Source organism: Rhinopithecus bieti, unplaced genomic scaffold (assembly GCF_001698545.2).
Source record: "Rhinopithecus bieti isolate Rb0 unplaced genomic scaffold, ASM169854v2 scaffold_5350, whole genome shotgun sequence".
NCBI classification, from domain to species: domain Eukaryota; kingdom Metazoa; phylum Chordata; class Mammalia; order Primates; family Cercopithecidae; genus Rhinopithecus; species Rhinopithecus bieti.
The window spans coordinates 473,711-494,163 of NW_016804837.1; the positions used below are offsets into that span (position 1 = coordinate 473,711).

Genomic DNA, 20,453 nt, shown 5'->3' on the forward strand with positions numbered 1-20,453 from the left:
GCAGATGGAGAAGACAAAATTTCGGGTGCAAGGACAGAAGTAGGAACCTTGGAAAGAGGAAAGGACCCAACTACATCTGTAATCTCTTCTTTGATACTGGCTTTTTAATATTTGCCTGTAAGCCACACACACAGACGTGCACGTGCGTGCGCACACACACACACACACCATTTTGTCTATTATAGACTCAATTATGTTTATATCAAGAATTAAGTGTATTCTGGCCGAGCGCAGTGGCTCATGCCCGTAATCCCAGCACTTTGGGAGGCCATGGCGAGTGGATCACGTGAGGACAGGAGTTTGAGACCAGCCTGGACAACATGATGAAACACCATCTCTACCAAAAATGCAAAAATTGGCTTGGCATCGTGGTAGGTGCCTGTAATCCCCGTTATTCAGGAGGCTAAGGCAGGAGAATCGCTTAAACCCGGGAGATGGAGGTTGCAGTGAGCTGAGACTGTGCCACTGCACTCCAGCCTAGGTAACGAGAGTAAAACTCTTGTCTAAAAAAAATTAAGTGTATTCTTTATAGTCTGCATGTGCAACATATTTTATAACTTCCTTTATTTTATTTAGCAGACAATTTCAATTCCAGGTGAAGGCAGGGTAAACAACTTTTCCAAGTTAAGATAGTCTCTTGTGAGTAAATAACTTTCAGCAATTTAGAGCCCTATTTTGGCCGTGCCTCCTGCTAACATAGGCTGGTCCCTCCCTGGTGCTTCTTTCCAATGTGCAGGAGGAGGTTGCATCCATCCTCATGTGGCAGGAGTTGAGGACACTCTCCTCTACTTTCTTGATGTTCTTTGCTATAGAGGGGTTGGTTTGGTCCCCGAAGGTGCTATACTGGTGTCCTCTGAGATGTGGCTGGTTATACCTAACCTTGTTGAATATTTCACTGGTATTAACTTCTAATATATCACTTCTTGCCAGTTGCCTCAAGGAGTAAGGTCCCTAGGCCGTGTAGCTTCCTTTTCCCAATCAGAGTCCCCTCTAGGTTTTGGTGGTCTCTCCACATTTCCCCACTGAGCCACACAGACGTTTCTGGGTCTCTGGTGTGCCTTGCATAGTCTATGGGAGGACTGGGGCACCCTCTTGGGTACATCATCAAATGCTTCCTTTGTAATCTCTACAGCTCTTTGGCCTGTTGACAGAGAAGCAGAGCATCAACCTCTCATTTAATCAATTTCAGCTTTCTATGGGCATTTTAAAATATTTGTTCTGTCTCTTTGGCCGTGGCACAAGGATGGCAGTGTGGCTGCTCCAGATCAGGCATCTCATCAGTTTAACTGCTTCTTCTCTGAGACCTGTGCCTGCCTTCCATGACAAAATAATTTATTCTTCTTCCTTCTTCTTATTGGGCATATTCCTTGTGTCAAATCATCTGTTGTCTCTACACAGTATTTTCTAGTAAAACTCTAGGACAAAAGTCCATCAGGCCTAGATCTGTATATAAAAATTGGAGTTTAAGGGACTTAGAAAAAACTTATCTCTTTAAACAAAGCCTCATTTTTAAGAATCTTACTGGAGATTCAAACAAGTCTAATTTTGGAAATCAAAAACTGAACATGGACACCATTTTATCTTACACTGCTGTTTTAATGCTTAGCCTCCTTACAGTAATGGCCAAGCCTCCACTAGCTGAAGTAAGAGGGCATCATATACAAGGAAACGTGAGAAAGAAAAGTACACATCAATATATTTTAAAAAAATTTCTGTCACAGAAATGGACTCCAGCTAACTTAATCATGTGTGACATATTAGAAGTCTATTGGTGTTGGAAAATCAATGGAAGGCTGAGGGATAGGTGTGGGGATGCACAGAAGCCTAGGGTAATCCCGAGTTTCCAGATGTGGAAAGTGCAGCAGTGTGCATAGCATGCTGCTATTTAAGACTCAAAGGCCAGTCAGAGAGCATCAGTGGCTGAGCTTAGGTGTGGGCCTATCCTCTGCCTTCAGCAGGGATGAGGAGTCATGGCCTCTGTCAGCTTCAGCTTCCACATGGGTTGGAGGCATCTGGATTCCCGTCACCAACACACAAATGGTGGTGGGTTTTGGAGGTTGATTAACCTCCAAAAAAGAAATTGGGGTGCTATTAGAAAATCATTCTTGGAAAGTCCTAAATGACAAATATATGCAACATCTAAATGAAAACAAAAAAGTGTGGGAAGGAAGGGCTCAGAAATCAAAGGTGGGATGTCCAAAAATGAGCTCCTTCTTTGCACTTCTGTCAAGGATAGGCACAACCCTGTGGTTTGAGGCATGACCTTGGCCTTAGCACCCATACCATAATGCCTCTTTTTCCCTGCTTTTCTTGGCTCCTTTGCTTTATTTTTCCCTGGAGGCTGTTTTCTTCCTTTCTCTGTGTAAATGGCCATTACAACACCTGAGTTCACAGCTCTGCCATTCTATTAAAGTGCTGAATTAACCAGAGCCTCTTTATTCCAATTCTAAACTTCCAAGAGAGCATATCTGATTAGGCTGGTTTAGTATATCCACACCTAATGAGCTATGAACACAGGGGAATGGGTAGGTGCAAAGGGTTATATGGTATCAACACTATTTGGGAGATGCATGACTGGCAGTGGTTCTCAGAAAGGAGAGAATGGGGCATAGAGTGGGAAAACAGGCTATAAGTCATGATGGCAGGCTATGTTTATACTATAACATGTTTTACAAATTCCCTACTATTCAATATTGTTTCATCCTAATTTTTTCCTACTATAAGAAAATTGTGATTTTAAAAATCCTTTGATGCTAAATCACATTTTTCCCTTTAGGATTAATTCCTGGAAGAGGAATTGCTGGTGCAAATAATCATTACATTTTAGAACTTTTGATGTATGTTAGTTGTCTTCCAGAAGCCAATGTATGCCATCTCCAGTACTTAAAAGTACTCATTTTCCTGCTTTCATCTGGGTATGTTAATTTGCTTATTAGACATAAAAATAGTTCATTGCTTTAATTTACTTGTATTTAATTCCAAATAAGATCCAGCCTTTTTCATAAATATATTAGCCACTGCATTTCTTCATGTCTTTCATGTATTCTACTTTCATTGTGTTACTCTTATTGATTTTAAAAGTTCTCTAGTTATAAAAGACAATCTTTTGTTGTATAGTATGTCTCAAATATCTCCCCAAGCTATTTGCCTTTTGAGAGTTTCTATTTAGATTTTTAAAACATAGCTGTGAAGTAGCATTTTTAAAAACCTATGATTATATAATGTAACTAAGTCAAAATTTGGTCAGTGAGATATTCTTCTTTACAGAGTTATTGGATTTATTTGTTCTATGTGGACTATAGTGATCTTTTGTTCAATCTTCTGCCTTTAGGAAATGGAGTGGCTGTTGACTAAAACCATCAGAAATGAAATACAGAGTAAGACTCACTTTATGCATAATGATGTTATTGATTTGTTGATAAACTTGGTCACATAAATCCAAGATATAGTTGATCTGTGCTTTTTATTTTGCCATTTAGGGATAAGATAAGAAGAAAAAAAACCCAGTAATGCAGCACCAATTATTAGAATATTGTCTGTAGGGCTCTGCTAAAAGCATCTCTTTTCAATTTTTCAAATAGATATTCATAGGTCAAGATTTTCTTGAGAGCTGACTAGAATTAACTTCTGTGTATTAGATTGAAATTGGCTCAGAAATTAATGTGTAGCAGGAGGTATTATTTCTTCTTCCAAGAGATATTTGGCTGAGAGGCTGCCAATTTATGTGCTATGAAGATTTTTGGAGAAGAAAATTAAATTATTTTATCTTTGGCTTTAAGGAATAAATATCCATCTCCAAACTTTCTAGCCCTATCTGAGAGATGCCATTGTACATATCTTTCTAAGCTTTATTTTTATCACTACCTGACAAATATTATTTCATTTTTGTTTTCATATATAAGGTTTACTTCTTTTATTTTATAAATGTAATCAGCACAAACTAGATAAAGAAATATTGTAAGGAATTAGCAGTTTAACTCTAATTGCTATCAAAAGTTCACAAAGGAAAAAAACATTCTAGATGTACATTGTCCAGTTTATAACTGCAGATGACTTGTTCACCAAAGACTCTTCTAACACCTCAAAGATAACACATGCAAACTTAGAGCAGACACACACTAAGGTGACCCCCAGTGCCTCCTCATTCTTGTTTAATTCTCTCTTCTTGAATGTAGGCAGAGCCCATGACTTGCTTCTAACCAATACAATATGGAAAGGCAGGATTTCACTCTTTTGATGAGTTTATATTGTATGCCAAAGATGGTGGAATGTCACTGCCTTAAGTATACAAGACTCTCTTAGCACACTGCAACTAGAGATTCTCCCATTGACCTTGAAGAAACAAATGGCCATGTTGTGAACTGCCTATAGGGAGGCCCAGGCAGCAAGGACCTCCCTCTAGGACTTAAGATTTGCCTTTACCCGCAACCAGTAAAAGGTTAAGACCCTCAGTCATACAACCACAAATACAAAAATTCTCAAAAAACCCGAAAAACTTGGAAAAGTGGATCTTCCCCAGTCAAGCCTCCATGTGAGAATGCAGCTTCCAGATGAGAAAGTAGAATGCAACCTTAATTACAGCTTGTGAGCTTCTGAGCAGAGAGCTCAGCTAAGCCATACCCAGACTGCTGACCCATAGAAACTGTGAGAGAGTAAAGGCATATTGTTTTATATTGCTACATTTGTGGTAATTTGCTATAGAGCACATAAAACAAATATGCAAGCCTAAACTCAATTATGTTTCCCAAGCTTCTTGTATTTTCTTTGTATCAGCATGACTATTTTTCTAGTGAAATTCATCTTTGATTGCCAAAGTCAAGCAGCTACCAAATCCTGCTGATTTTATATCTAAACCATCTCTTGTGTGATTCCACTTATCATCAGTTCTTACCAAGACAACTGCAAATCTTTTCCTTCCTTGTGCCCTCATGGTGCCTTTATTCTATGAAATGTTGGAAAATTACTCTCTCCAAAGCTGTGCTTTCCAAAACACCTTCTATAGATACCAGTCCCAGGAAATATTCAGTATACTGTAAGCTCCATACGGGGAAGAAAGGCAGCTGTTTTGTTCACCATGTTATGCCTGATGTGAAGTAAATATGTATTTAAGAAAATAATGAGTACACAGATCAGAATGTTTCTGGAAGAAAATTGTATTATAAAAATAGAAGCCTGCTAATTTTTGCTTCAGGTTTTAAGAGGGAGTTTAATAAATTATTTTTCTATCACAAGAATTTTCAGAGCTAATCAGTCTCAGAACAGATGTGAACTATTAGTAGGATGACCATACATCACTTCTGGCTCCCCTTTCACTCAAAATCATGCAGGTTGAGAAGATAAATTTAAGGTGATGGGTGGTGGATGAGGTGCTGATGCAGAACACTAGATCAGATAAGCAGGCAGTTTTCCAAACTCTAGCCTCTAGGATATGCTTCCCTTTTAAATATAAATGAATTGGGAGGCAACGTAGAGACTTGTGAGGCTGAAAATTCTTGATTTTTTTTGTTGTTAAACCATTATAGTTTGCCAAGTCCTTTCACCCTGATTGTAAATCTCAAAGGGAATTCAATCCCATGTGTTTCTGATTAGTTTACACTTGAATTATCCAAAAGTTTTGTAAGACCCATTTGAATTCCAAAATCCTTTGTGAAGCTTTTTTTTTTTTTTTTTTTTTTGTGGTGGTGGTGTGGTTTGTTGGGAAGAGATTGTTGGAAGGATAGGTAAAGAGTGAAAACAGGTTATTTTGAATTAGGATCACAAGGAAACCTCTCTAAAATGATAAAATATACAACATAATCAAAGTAATTCTTAAACATGAAATTTATGTGGTTCAAATCAATCTATAATGTGGCACAGTGTAATTGTCTCATTTTTGAAACTAATTTTTGCGTACAATACCCACATAGCTCATAAATATAGCATTTATTTAATGCTAGATACAAAATACTTTGTTTTATTTCCAGATTAAAATAGAAATTATTTTAATTGCTTGTTCATGTATCATTGAATATTAATGAAATCTCTTCTCATTAAAAGAGTCACAGAGAATTTCTGAAAGGAGGGAGAGCAAAGAAACATTAAGCNAAAGAGTGAAAACAGGTTATTTTGAATTAGGATCACAAGGAAACCTCTCTAAAATGATAAAATATACAACATAATCAAAGTAATTCTTAAACATGAAATTTATGTGGTTCAAATCAATCTATAATGTGGCACAGTGTAATTGTCTCATTTTGAAACTAATTTTGCGTACAATACCCACATAGCTCATAAATATAGCATTTATTTAATGCTAGATACAAAATACTTTGTTTTATTTCCAGATTAAAATAGAAATTATTTTAATTGCTTGTTCATGTATCATTGAATATTAATGAAATCTCTTCTCATTAAAAGAGTCACAGAGAATTTCTGAAAGGAGGGAGAGCAAAGAAACATTAAGCAATATGGAGATTATCAATGTTATCACTCTCTGTCAAAAGGACTGAAAGGTTATATACCAAATCCCAATATGTGTAGTCATATCCTCTGCTGAATATATTTGAAAGTTAATGACTATGTAAAAATAAAACTTTGTGGCATCATTACATTTTCAGAAGCATTACAAATGTATTGCTCTATATAGAAATGCACACAGACTAATGTTAAGTCATGCTCCATGCTTCTTGTCCTATTTCTTGCTAAGTTTGAGTGTCTGGAATCCCTAGCTGAGTGCCAATGTGTCTGGAACTCAGAGGCTGCCCAACCTCACTGGCTCTGCCTATTACAGGCTGTATTTGGTCCTGATTTACTCTACTGGATTTGGTATCTGAGTATAATGATGGATTTCATGTAGAATGAGTATAGTAATTTAAAATTATGAGATGAAACTGCCTTACAAAACATTATTTCTTAACTTTCTGAAATTTGATGCCAGGACACATCCAGGATTTGAGCGTACATCTGTCAGTTCTCAGCTCCCTCCCCTTCGTTCCAACCATCACCAACCGCACTCATCACTTCTTAGTTTGGAACAAAGAACCTCACTACCATCATGGTAGAATTAACTTGTAATGAAATTCATGCTTACCACATCCTATGACAGGCTAGGATTTTATAGAACATACTTGATTTCTTTGGAAAACATGCTTATTTTTGAGTTTCTAAGCAGATGCATTTCTGCATTTGAATAGCAGCTTGCCAAGAAGTTCTGAAATTTAGCCATTTTAATAAGAAAAACCAAAATAGTGGTACAAGTTCTTGACCATCTGTTACTGCTCTTACAGAGATGATTACTGCATCGGGTGGGAGGGAAGAGTACAACGAATCCTTAGGTACCAACCAGTTCTAAGACTCTATTATTCAAGCACCTCAGATTCATTGATTATTTCATGCAATTTATTGTGGTTTACTTTGGGACTAGCTATGCAGAGCTATGCATAGATTTGTGTTATCTGAGATGCCTAAGCTTCTCAAGGCTACTCTATCTTTACTAATATCTTTTCTACTTAATCCCTGATATTCAAAATATATTTAAAGGAGGTAGGAGGTGGGAGAGGAAATGCTTCCCATGTCACATTATAAACAAGGCCTAAAATAACATTCCTTCAGGGAAACAATACACAGCAGTTTTAATTTTCACTAAGGTGGAAATGACTGATATCAGAGCCTATTCAATTAGCAAATTGTGATAGCAGACACTAGACATCCCTATAGGTATAAGAAGGACAGTCCAGAGGGAAGGACAGCCAGAGAAAATAGTAGGTGGAGAATGTTACCCTTTGCTTTAGAGTCAGCCTGTCTAGCTTTATAGGTAGTTTATATACCCCACAACTTTAGACTTCATGGTTAAGTACCCAGAGTATAGGAAAGTCCTCAAAAGTGGTTTGAATGAGGCTAGGTGTGGTGGCTCATGCCTGTAATCCCAGCACTTTGGGAGGACGAGGTGGGCGGATCACCTAAGGTCAGGAGTTCAAGACCAGCTTGGCCAACATGGTGAAACCCCGTCTCTTCTAAAAATACAAAAATTAGCCAGGTGCGATGGTGGGCTCCTGACGTCCCAAGCTACCTAGGAGGCTGAGGCAGGAGAATCGCTTGAACCTGGGCGGCAGAGGTTGCAGTGAGCCAAGGTTGCACCACTACACTCCAGCCTGGGCAACAGAGCGAGACTCCATCTCAAAAACAAAACAAACAAACAAAATAACAGAAGTGGTTTGAATGGTTTCTTATTTCTCTCTACAAGCCTTGGAAGTATTTTCTTGAGGTGAAAAAGGGCAACAAATATATAAGTTTAGCTCTTAATTACATGCTGCAGAAAATGTAAAGAAGTACATGTGGTAATAGCCAGTTTGCAATACAGGTAACACAAAAGGAAAGGGAAAGCTAATGTTAAAACGAAATCGCCATCCTAATGATTTACCAAAAAGTGTGAAAAATACTTTTACATCAAATGAAAAAATGTAATCTTTATAAAATTTAGTTTTTTTACAGCATTTATATTTATTGATCTCAGGTAGGCTATTGTTAGAACAAAATTAACAGTAAATACTGAACAATATGTCAGGCATGGGGCAAATTGATTTCTGTTCTTTACAACAAGCCACTATGACCCTATTAGGAAATGTTTTAAAGGCGTTTCTTAGCATTTTCAACAAAATATTTGTACTCCCTACTGAAAATAGCTTAATATGAAGTCCCAAAGGAATTCTGTCTGCCTCATAAAATTGCTTTTAGAGTTTTCAGTTTTTGGCCTCCTCCTTCCAAATGCACAGGGAATATATGGTGGAGTTTTGTCTAATTCTTTCAGTTGAGGAATTTTGCTGCATTAAAATAATTTGCTAATTCATCATTTTCATGGTGAAATAGAAATTACTCACCCTGATTCCTAATATGATCCACATAACTTTGCTTTTCATACATAAAGACATAGGTATGAAAAGGAAGCATTCTCTTGCTTCCATCCATATGCTAGCCTGCTTGAGTGGTCGTGTACTATGACTATGGAAAGCATGACCTCAAATTCCAGCTACACCACTTCCCAGCTGTGTACTGTTCAGCAAGTCACTTGCCCTCTGTAATGACTCAACTTCCTGGTCTATAAAATAGAATCATAGTGGCTACCACCAGAGAGAATTGCTGAGGGGAGTAAATGAGAGCATGAACGTAGATTGCAGCACAGCACTCATCATGCAGGATGCTTTCAATAACTGTGGGTGATTTTTTTCTCTAGTATTAATTAATGCTTTTCTTGGATTTTGTTAACTATATCATATATTTCTAAAACCAATACTCTCTGTTTTTACTTATAAAACATAAATTTTCCACAAGTAAATAATTATAGACTGAATGTTAATTCATGACCAAGTGCAGGATATACTGAGGCCATTATCTGGTGAATGCAGGGTTTATAGATAGCCAGTCTCAATTATTTAGAACCTAAAGTGGACATTACGATAAATTTTAAACATTTCAAAAATAGAACTGGTTGTCACACAGTTTAATAAGCAAATTTGACCCCTAACGTCTTTGAATAAATGCACAGATAGGGGTTATTGTACATTTAAGCTTTCATTTCTACATGTTAACAATTTACTGAGATAAGCAAATATAAACAAAATGAACACTGTGGGAAAGTGTTTTTGATATTTAAAACTCTTGTCAAACTAATTAATTCAAATATGTCATTCAGGCCATCATTAAAAAGTCAAAAAATAACAGATGCCGGCGAGGCTGCAGAGGAAAGGGACGCTCATACACTGCTGGCTGGAATGTAAGTTAGTTCAGCCATTGTGGAAAGCAGTCTTGAGATTTCTTAAAGAACTCAAAGAAGAATTACCACTTGACCCAGCAACCTCATTACTGGGTATATATACCAGTAATGGTATGTATATCCAAAGGAATATAAAACATTCTACCGTAAAGAGACATGCACACATACGTTCACTGCACTATTCACGATAGCAAAGACATGGAATCAACCTAAATGTCCATCAACAGGAGACTGGATAAAGAAAATGTGGTACACATACACCATGAAATACTATACAGTCATAAAAAATAATGAGAGCATGTCCTTTGCAGCAACATGGATGGAACTGGAGGCCATTATCATAAATGAATTAACGCAGAAACAGAAAACCAAACACCGCATGTTCTTACTTAGGAGTTAAAGATTGAGTGCACATGGATACAAAGAAGAGAACAGTAGACACTGGGACTTTCTTGAGGGTGGAGGGCGGGTGAAGGGTGAAGATTGAAAAACTACGTATCAGGTACTATGCTTTTACCTGGGTGACAAAATAATATGTACACCAAACCCCTGCAACATGCAATTTATTTACAGAACCAATCTGCACATGTACCCCTGAAACTAAAATAAAAGTTAAAAAAAGTCATTCATTAGGTATTAAATTCTGAAAGACCAAACCAAACAAGATAAAAAAAATAGGAACCATCAATGTTTGTCTCTACTGGGCCATTTCCATCATTATATAACATAGGACAATTACCTCCTGTCTTGAACATAAAAATGAATATATGAACCTTCTTTGTCTCTATGGTCTCCTCCAACAACCACGTTAATTTTCTGTTCCCTTTTAAGACTAAACTCTAGGCCTGTCTTGTCCTAACAACTGTACTAAAAGTTCTGTTACTAAGGTCCCTTAAAACCCCCACATTGCAAAATCCACTGGCATTCTTCATTCTTCATCTTCGACCCAGTTTATTACTTGGCCACTAGTCCACTACTCTATCTTATTTTTTGACCTCTAAACACTGGAATGCTGCAGGTCAGGCTTTATGTGCTCTCTCTACCTTTGTTCCCTAGGTATCTTTATTCAGGCCTCAGCTTTTTAAGTATATCTATAGATGGATGAACCCAAATTACATCTCCAACACTGAGCAGTCTCATGAATTACAGATTTGTATATTCAACTGCTGCTTTTGTATCTTCACCTAAATGAAATACAGGCATACCTCTGAGATGTCGCAAGTTATCTTCCAGACTACCACAATAAAGTGAGCCAGATGCATGTTTTTGATTTCCCAGTGCATATAAAAGTTATATGTTTATACTATACTGTAGTCTGTTCAGTGTAAAATAGCATTATGTATTAAAAAACAATGGACATACCTTAGTGTAAAAATTGTTTATTACTGAAAAATGCTAATGATCATCTGAATCTTCAGTGAGTCATATTCTTTTTGCTGGTAGAGGGACTTGCCTCAGTGTTGATGGCAGCTAACCAGGGTGGGGGCTGCTGAAGGTTGGGTGACTGTGACAATTACTTAAAATAAGACACTGAAGTTTACTGTATCAATTGACTCTTCCTTTCACAAAGAATTTCTCTGTAGCACATGATGCTGTGTGATAGCATTATACTCATAGTAGAACTTCTTTCAAAATTGGAGGAAATTGTCTCAAATCCTGCTGCTACTTTAACAACTAAGTTTATGCAATATTCTAAATCTTTTGTTGTCATTTCAACACTGTTCATAGCATCTTCACCAGGAATAGATTTGATCTCAAGAAAACACTTTCTTTGCTCATCCATAAGAAGAAATTCCCAATCTGTTCAAGTTTTGTCATGAGATTGCAGCAATTCAGTCATATGTTCAGGCTCCGCTTTTAATTGTAGTTTCTTGATGTTTCCACCACAGCTGCAGTTACTCCCTCCACTGAAGTCTTGAACCCCTCTAAGTTAGTTTTCCATGAGGATTGGAATCAACTTCTTCTAAATTCCCATTCATGTTAATATTTTTACCTCTTCCCACGAATCACAAATGTTCCTAGTAGCATCCAGAACGATTAATCCTTTCCAGAAGATTTCTGTTTTCTTTATCCAGATCCATCAGAGGAATCACTAGGTATGACAACTATAGCCTTACAAAATGCATTTGCTAAATTAGACAACTTGAAAATATAAATTACACCTTGATTTATGGGCTGCAGAATGGATATTGTGTTAGCAGGCATGAAAACAACATTCATCTCCTTGTACGTCTCTATCAGAGCTCTTGGGTGGCCAGGTGCATTGTCAATGAGCATGACATGGTTTGACTCTGTGTCCCCACCCAAATCTTATTTCTAATTGTAATCCACATGTGTCTGGGGAATGGCCTGGTGGGAAGTGATTGAATCACGGGGGCCGATTTCCCCCTTGCTGTTCTTGTAATAGTGAGTGTGTTCTCAAAATATCTGGTTGTTTGAAAGTGTTTGGCATTTCTCCTTTAGTGCTCTCTGTCTCTCTCTCTCCTGCTCTGCCATGGTAAGATATGTTTGCTTCCCTTTTACCTTCGCCATGATTGTAAGTTTCCTGAAGCCTCTGAGCCATGCTACCTGTTAATCCTGAAGAACTGTGAGTCAATTAAACCCCTTTCCTTCATAAATAAACCAGGGTCAGGTAGTTCTTCATAGCAGTGTGAAAAAGGACTAGTACAGAGTAGTTATCTCTGAAAGGATTCTTTTTTCTGAGCAGTAGGTCTTAACAGTGAACTCAAAATATTCAGCAAACCATGCTGTAAACAGTTGTGCTATTATTCAAGTGTTTTTCCATTTATAAAGCACAGGCAGCGTAGATGTAGCAAAATTCTTAAGGGCCCCAGGATTTTGGAATGGTCTCTAGCATTGGTTTCAACTTAAAGTCACCAGCTGTGTTAGTCCCTAACAAGAGAATCAGCCTGTCCTTTGAAGCTTCCAGGCATTGGCTTCTCCTCTGTAGCTACAATAGTCCTAAGTAACATCTTCCAATAGAAGGCTGTTTCATCTACATTCAAAATCGGGGTGGGTGTAGTTTTCTGTGTATGTCCACTTACTCATTTAGTTAATCATGTTTTTAAAATCATCAATATCATGCTAATTTTATTTTATCAGCAGTTTCTTTAGCTATGAGGGGAATATACTAAAGGTGTAGGCACCTTCATCAATGAACGTAGCTAGATCTTCTGGATAATTTGCTGCAGCTTTTATATCAGCACTTGCTGTTTCACCTTTCACTTTTGTATTGTGGAGATGGCTTCGTTCCTTAAACCTCATGAATCAACCTCTGCTAGCTTCCAACATTTCTTCTGAAGTTTCCTCACCTCTCTCAGCATTCATAGAATTGAAGAGTCAGGGTCTTCCTCTGGATTAGAATTTGGCTTAAGGATATGTTGTGGCTAATTTGATTTTCTATCCAAATCACAAAAACTTTCTCTATATCAGCAGTAGGCTATTTCACTTTCTTTTCATTTGTGTGTTCACTGGAGTAGCACTTTTAATTTCCTTCAAGAACCTTTCCTTTGCATTCAAAACCTGGCTGTTTGGCATAAGAGGACTTCCTATTGTGGCTTTCAACATGCCTTCTTCACTAAGCTTCATCATTTCTATCTTTTGATTTAAAGTGACAGATGTGTGACTCTTCCTATCACTTAAATACTTAGAGGCCATTGTGGAATTATTAGTTGGCCTAACTTCAATAGTGTTGTGTCTCAGGAAGTAGGGAGGCCCCAGGAGGGGAGAAAGACAAGGGAACAGATTGCCAGTGGAGCAGTCAGAACACACTTAACATTTAACAATTAAGGTCATCATTTGATATGGGCATGGTTAGTGGGACTGCTAAACAATTACAATTATAATAATCAAAGATCATTGATCACAGATCTCCATAACAGAAATAATAACAATGAAAAAGTTTGAAATATTGCCAGAATTACCAAAACATGACACAGAGACATGAAGCAAGCACATGCTGTTAGAAAAATGGCACCAATACACTTGCTGAATTGCAGTATCTGTGAAGCACAATAAAGCAAAGCACACTATAAAGAAGTCTACCTGTATAGGAACTTCAAACCTACATTGTCTATAATGGAACTCTTGGTTTCCTTAAAACTTTCTCTTCCTAAGGATTTTTTCATCTCAGGAAATGGAGTATGTTCTTCTGATCACCTAGACAAAGAAACAAACAAAACAACAAAACAACTTTGGAGAAATCACTTTTTTGAACTCATTGTATTTACTTTCTCTCATGTTCCATATTCGATTCACCAGTAAATCCTTTGGCTCTACCTTCTAAAATATCTAGAACTAATTACTTCTCTCCACCTTCACCCCTACCACTTGAGTCCCTGCCACCATCTGACCTGATTTATGAAAATAGCCTTCTATTTGTCCTTCCTGAGTCTGCCTTGCCCTTCTCTGGTTTATGTTTAGACAGTTGCCAGAAAGACCTGTACAAAATGAAAGTGAGATTATGTTACCCCTCTACAAAAACTTCCCAAAGTTTCTTATCTCACCCTGAAAAGCCACATTCCTTATGATGTTGCTGGTCCTGTCTGACAGTATCACCAAATGTTAGGAATCCTACAGAGAACAGGATAGATACATTTTCCTGGTTGAGTTAATAGAAACATAACGTGTTAATCTGTAGTGATTTTACAGGAATAAAGTTGTTACATTTTCCTACAGTCTTTCAACTGTCTACATCAACTGTAGCTATGCCTCCATTTTCATTACTAATTTTGACTGCTTCTATCTTTTCTCTTCTTTAATCTCATCAAAATTTAATCAATTTTATTTATCTTCACAAAGAACCATCATTTGGCTCTTTTGATTCTATTATATATTTTTTCTATTAAAATTTTACCCTGTTTTCTGGTTTATTTCTTACTTTTTAGATGGTTGCTTAGCTTGAATTCTGAGCGTTTGTTTTTTTCTAGTATCACTGAGATGGAGACATATGCTATTTTAACCACCTCCTGTGAGTTTTGATGTATATACGTTCATTATTATTCGACTCTGAATATTTTGTAATATTATGATTTTATCTTTGGCTCATGGGTTCTTTAGTTGTGATTTTCTTCCAAACATATTGTGTTTTTTTCTAGTTATCTTTTGTTTTGATTTTAACTACATTTAATAATAGAGAATGTGACATGCATGACTTAGTTCTTTAAACTTTGTTGAGAGCTGCTTTTGGATCAAAATGTGGCCAATTTGATAAGATGTTTTCTGTATGTTTCCAAAGTTTTTGTAATTTACATGTGTGGATATAGTGTTCTGTATATGTCCAATTATTCATTGAATCATGTTTTAAAAATCATCAATATCATGTGAATTTTATTATGTCAGCTATTTAGCTATGAGAGGAATATACCAACATCCCTCATTATTATTTGCATTTATTTTTTCTTGTCTTTCTCTCAATTTTTGGTTTACATATTTTAAGGTTATGTTGATAGGTACATACAGGTTTAGAACTATTATATCTTCTTGAGTTATTAAATGTTTTAGCATCGTGTAGTGATCTTTTTAATCTCCTAATGCTTTAGTTAGTAAATCTATTTAGAGTGATACTAATAGTGATGCTAATACCTGCCAATTGCTTAGATTTTGATTCATGCATAGGATTTATTGAATCATTTTACTTCCAAATGTTCTGAATGTTTAGATTTCAAACTTGTCTCTTATAAACTGCTTTGGACTTTTTGTCTTTTGTTCTTTGCACCACGTGAAGCTAAAATATTGTAGATCAAATTCATCCTAATTAGCAAATGCCATAAAAATGAAAGTTGGCTGCAGAATTCCACGTACCTTCTGGATTTCTGCTAAAAATGCTTTATGATGCTGTCAGTTCAATAATTACTTTTAAGAATATATATTTACTCAGGATTATTAGCTGGTTTCAGCAGGAGGGTTGATCTAGATAACTTTCCGTATTACAACAAATTAAAATGAAAAAACAGTAAAATTTTAATACATTAAATTTACGATTTAGTTTTAAGATGTGGTAATTCATTTATGTTAAATAATTTTCTTATTATGGATGACATTTTAAGTTTTCTTCATGCTTTAAGATACACTTTACATACAATAAATTTACCTCTTCTAATGTATAGTTCTGTTTTGTGTCCCTATAGAGTTTAACTTTTTTCAGAATGTCATACAACTGGAATCAAGTAAAAGTATGCAGTCTTTTATTTTATTTTATTTATTTTTGAGGCAGAGTCTTACTCTGTCACCCAGATTGGAGTGCAGTGGCTATCCAATCTATCTCGGTTCACAGTAACCTCTACCTCGCAGGTTTAAGTGATTCTCCTGCCTCAGCCTCCCGAGTAGCTGGGATTACCGGTGCCCACTACCCGGCCCAGCTAATTTTATGTTATATTTCATCATGTTGGCCAGGCCAGTCTTGAACTCTTGACCTCAAGTGATCCATCTGCCTTGGCCTCCCAAAGTGCTGGGATTACAGGCTTGAGCCACCATGCCCAGCCAGTATGTAGTCTTTTAAATCTGGCTTTTTTTCTTTTTTTTTTTTTTTTTTTGCTTGGCATAATGCACTTGGCCATGTTGTGTGTATCAGTAGTTCATTCCTTTTTAATCCTGAATAGTATTCCATTGTATGGATGTACCATAATTTGGTTATCCATTCACCTTTGAAGAACATTTGTGTTGTTCCAGGGTTGGAAGATTACAAATAAAGCTGTATAAACTTTTCTATATCTGCTTTTATGTAAATACAACTTTCATCTTTGAAGTGGCAATACTAGATTGTATTGTAAGTAAATACTTAACTTTTAAGAAGCTGCTAAACTGTTTTTCTAAAGTGGCAATACTATTTTGCATTTCCATTATGAATGTATGAGAGTTTCGCTTTCTCTATATGATCATCAATATTGTCAGTTCTTTTGATTTTAGTAATTGTAATAGGCATGTAGTAGTATGTCATTAGGATTTTTCATTTGCTTCATAACTAATGAACTCAAGGGTCTTTACATGTAATTATTTGTTATATGAATATCTTCTTTGGTGAAGTGTCAACTCAAACCTGCACATTCTGCAAATGTATCCCAGAACTTAAAGTAAAATTTTAAAACTGACCAAACAAAAGAAATTTTGTCCTTTTATATTACGTTGTTGTTTTCTTAGTACTGAGTTTTGAGACATCCTTATATATCTTTGTTATAAGTTCTTTATCAGATAAAAGATTTGCAAGCATTTTCTCCCATTCCGTGGCTTATTTTTTCAAAAGGCACAATAATTTAATTTAGATTTCACTTTTAGGTATTGATCCATTTTGAGTAAATATTTGTATGTAAGGTATGCCTTAATGATCTCTCTTTCTTTTGTTCCTCCTTCCCTCCCCCTTTCCTTCCTTTCTCTCTTTTTCTCTCTTTGCATATTGTCTTAGTTTACTAGTGTTGCTATGATAGAACACCCAAGACTGGATAATGTGTAAAGAACAGAAATCTATTTCTTACAGTTCTGGAGGCTGGAAAGTCCAAGATCAAGGTGTCTGCAGATTTAGTTGTCTGGTGAGGACTGCCCTCTGATTCCAAGATTGTGCCTTGTTGCTGCATATGTGTCCTTATATGGTGGAAGGCAGGGGGCAAGAGAGTCAAATGCTGAGTGAAGCTCCTTTTATGAGAGCCTTAATCCCATTCATAACGGGAGGAGCCCTCATTACCTAATCACCTCTTAGAAGACCCACCTTTTAATGTCATTACATTGGCCAATAAGTTTTAACACGTAGAGTTTGAAGGGGACATATTTCAACACCAATTGTTTCTGCACTGAATTACCCTTTCCCATTCAGTGTGATGCTAGCTATAATATTTTGGTTATTTGTTTTTTAAATGGATGCCTTTATCAGGTTAAGGGAATTCCTATCTATTCCTAGATTACTGAGTGCTATTCATTCTATCGTGAATCTATATAGAATTTTGTCAATTATATTTTCTGCACCTATTGAGATGTTCATCTTTTTCTTATATGGTGAATTACAACAATTTATTTCCAAATGTTTGCCCTGAACTCTTATAATAAACCTCATTTATTCATGATGTATTATTCTTTCTATTGTTAAATTTCATTTGCTAGAATTTTCTCAAGGTTTTTTGTACCTATGTTTATGTGGGATATTTAATGTCGTGTAGTTATCTTTTCTTGTAACATCTAGATTTTGGGTTAAGGTAAGGCAGGTCTCCTAGATAAAGTGGGAAGTATTTCCTTGTCTTAAATTTTCTGGAAGAGTTTGTGTATAATTGGTTTTATTTATTTCTTAAAGGTTTGGTACAATTTAACCATGAAAACTTTGGTGCCTGGAGTTTTATGTGTGGAGGTTTTTAACTATCATTTCAATTTCTTAAATAAATGTGGGGCTATTCTGGTACACTTTTTCCTGTACCTGGGATTCCCTTCACTCATTGCCTACCCCTCCCTCCCCCTCAACAAGAGTCACTACTACAAGTGCTTTCACATCAGCTCCTCTGTCACTTTCCCAAACCTTTCCCTAACATGTACCGCTTTTTCATGATTTCCTCCCTCATGCCCGCAATACCCTCTGCATGACTACTGTTGATTTTATAGCAGCATATAGAGAATATTAAACATTCTCTACATGAAAATTTTTTCTGTTTATGTGTTTTCTTTCCCAACAGACTATACAATTGAGGACAAGAGCTATGTCATTTTTATTATCATATCCTTGGTATCTATACAAAAAAACATGGATTTACACATATTACACATGCATCTATTACACAAGCATGCAATGAAGATATAGGTACATATGTGCACATGTGTGTATATATGTATATTTACATTAGATATGTATATACATACTTTAACATATACATGTAACTATGTACTTATGTACATATATGTATATAAGTAATTCACCTATATACATATATGTAAAAGTCATATGTGATAGTCATATATATGTAAAAGTCTGTTTTGCCAGTTCTTTAAAACAAAATCATCAGCATCATTAATTTATTGAAGGTGACTGCCCTTTCTTAACCTTATGAGATTTAAAAAATGTTTGGAATATTTTTTTAAGCCCATGAAGTTTACTTTTGTGAGGAAAGCCAGGTTGAGGGCAATGGCATTTCTACATTTCCTGGGGCTTAACTGAAAGAATATAGAGAGAGGACTGGGCGCAGTGGCTCACACCTCTAATCCCAGCACTTTGGGAGGCCAAGGCAGGCGGATCACCTGAGGTTGGGAGTTCGAGACCAGCCTGACCAACATGGAGAAACCCCGTCTCTACTAAAAATACAAAATTAGTTGGGCATGGTGGCGCATGCCTGTGATCCAAGTTACTCGGGAGACTGAGGCAGGAGAATTGCTTGAACCCGGGAGGCGGAGGTTTTGGTGAACCAAGATTGCACCATTGCACTCTAGCCTGGGCAACGAGAGTAAAACTCTGTCTCAAAAAAAAAAAAAAAAAAAGAAAGAAAGAAAGAAAGAATATATAGAGAGGTATGTATCAAGCCTGTTATGACCACAGGCCATCTGTGCAGTCACACAAAACTGTCTGGTTTTCTTCCACATTTTTATGTGTCTTCTTTAGCATTTTCCTTTCTAAAAAACAGGCTCTATAACTGGGCATACTTGAACCCCATGATTAGTCATGGATGTGGTGATTCATCAGGCTGGCTTCTAAGTACAAGCAGCCCTGGCCTTTCTAAGCCTTGACTGTTGGCAACTCTTTTTTCCCCGCTCTGAATCAGACGTGTATTTGTTTGAGTAATCAAGAAAGAACTGTCTGTCTTGTGACCTTAGAGGCTGGTGAAAGGGAGCAACTGAGTGTTTTTGGCACAGAAAGGTTAGTGAACAATGCAAATCTGTAGATCAGAGAGCACGCTGCTTGGCTGCTGACTCTGGGCAGACCTGAATGTCACAGAATGCTCTGATTGCCGGCAGGGTTTTTCACCCTCTGCCGAAAGCCATTTTAATATAAGCAGAATAGATTTCAGGTATTCCAGAAACCATTCTTAAACTCTCACTGTGTTCATTTTGTTAAATTCTGTACCTTCTATTAAGACTTGCAGTCTTTGTGAAATGAGCATTTTGAATCTGACTGTGATAAGAGCCAGTGAGAAACAGCTTTACACATGGATGCCACTGGGAAGAAAGCACACCAAATAACCCTGCTGAGGAATGAATGAATCAGCCTAATGCAAATTAGGTGAGGAAACTGGACCGCACAGAGGGGATGTTGAAACCATTTCAAAGATGAGTGAGAGGGTTGATAGCCAGTGAGTGAGCCCAAGAACTTTCATGACAATGAAGGCAAAAGAATCTGGTGGAAGAAAAGGATTCACTTCTTATAATGAATTCACTCATCCCATTTGCCTGTTAATCAATGGATGTTTTAAAGATGCCAGTTGGAGGAAGTCCAAGTGTTCAGTTTTACAAATGCCTATTAGATTAATTACGAGAAGATCTCTCTTTCTTTCATCTCTCATCTTTTCTCTTGTTAGGGGTATGCAGGAGTTCATTAGAAGACCAGAGAGAGATACAAGCCATAATTCAGGAAAACATCCCAGCAGACTCCTCTCTGCCTTATGTTTGACATTCTTGAAATCTGTGCTGTCTGTCTTGAAATCTTTGAACAATGTACAACAATCTTATGCTTGCCCAGGGAAACCTGTTCCATTAGATGAGGTAAGCTGGTTACATACCTTCTTTGACTTGCGTTCCCAAGTGA

The 20,453-nt window shown here is 36.7% G+C and overlaps 1 protein-coding gene across 1 annotated transcript in view; it reads right to left on the reverse strand.

Annotated features, from left to right (window-relative positions):
• Window positions 1-20,453, reverse strand: part of CAV2 (caveolin 2) — a 230,734-nt gene that overhangs the window by 180,376 nt on the left and 29,905 nt on the right. Inside the window, exon 2 of the mRNA XM_017870666.1 lies at window positions 15,816-15,818. The gene's annotated coding sequence lies outside the window, so the exon portion shown is untranslated. The remainder of the gene's footprint in view (window positions 1-15,815; window positions 15,819-20,453) is intronic.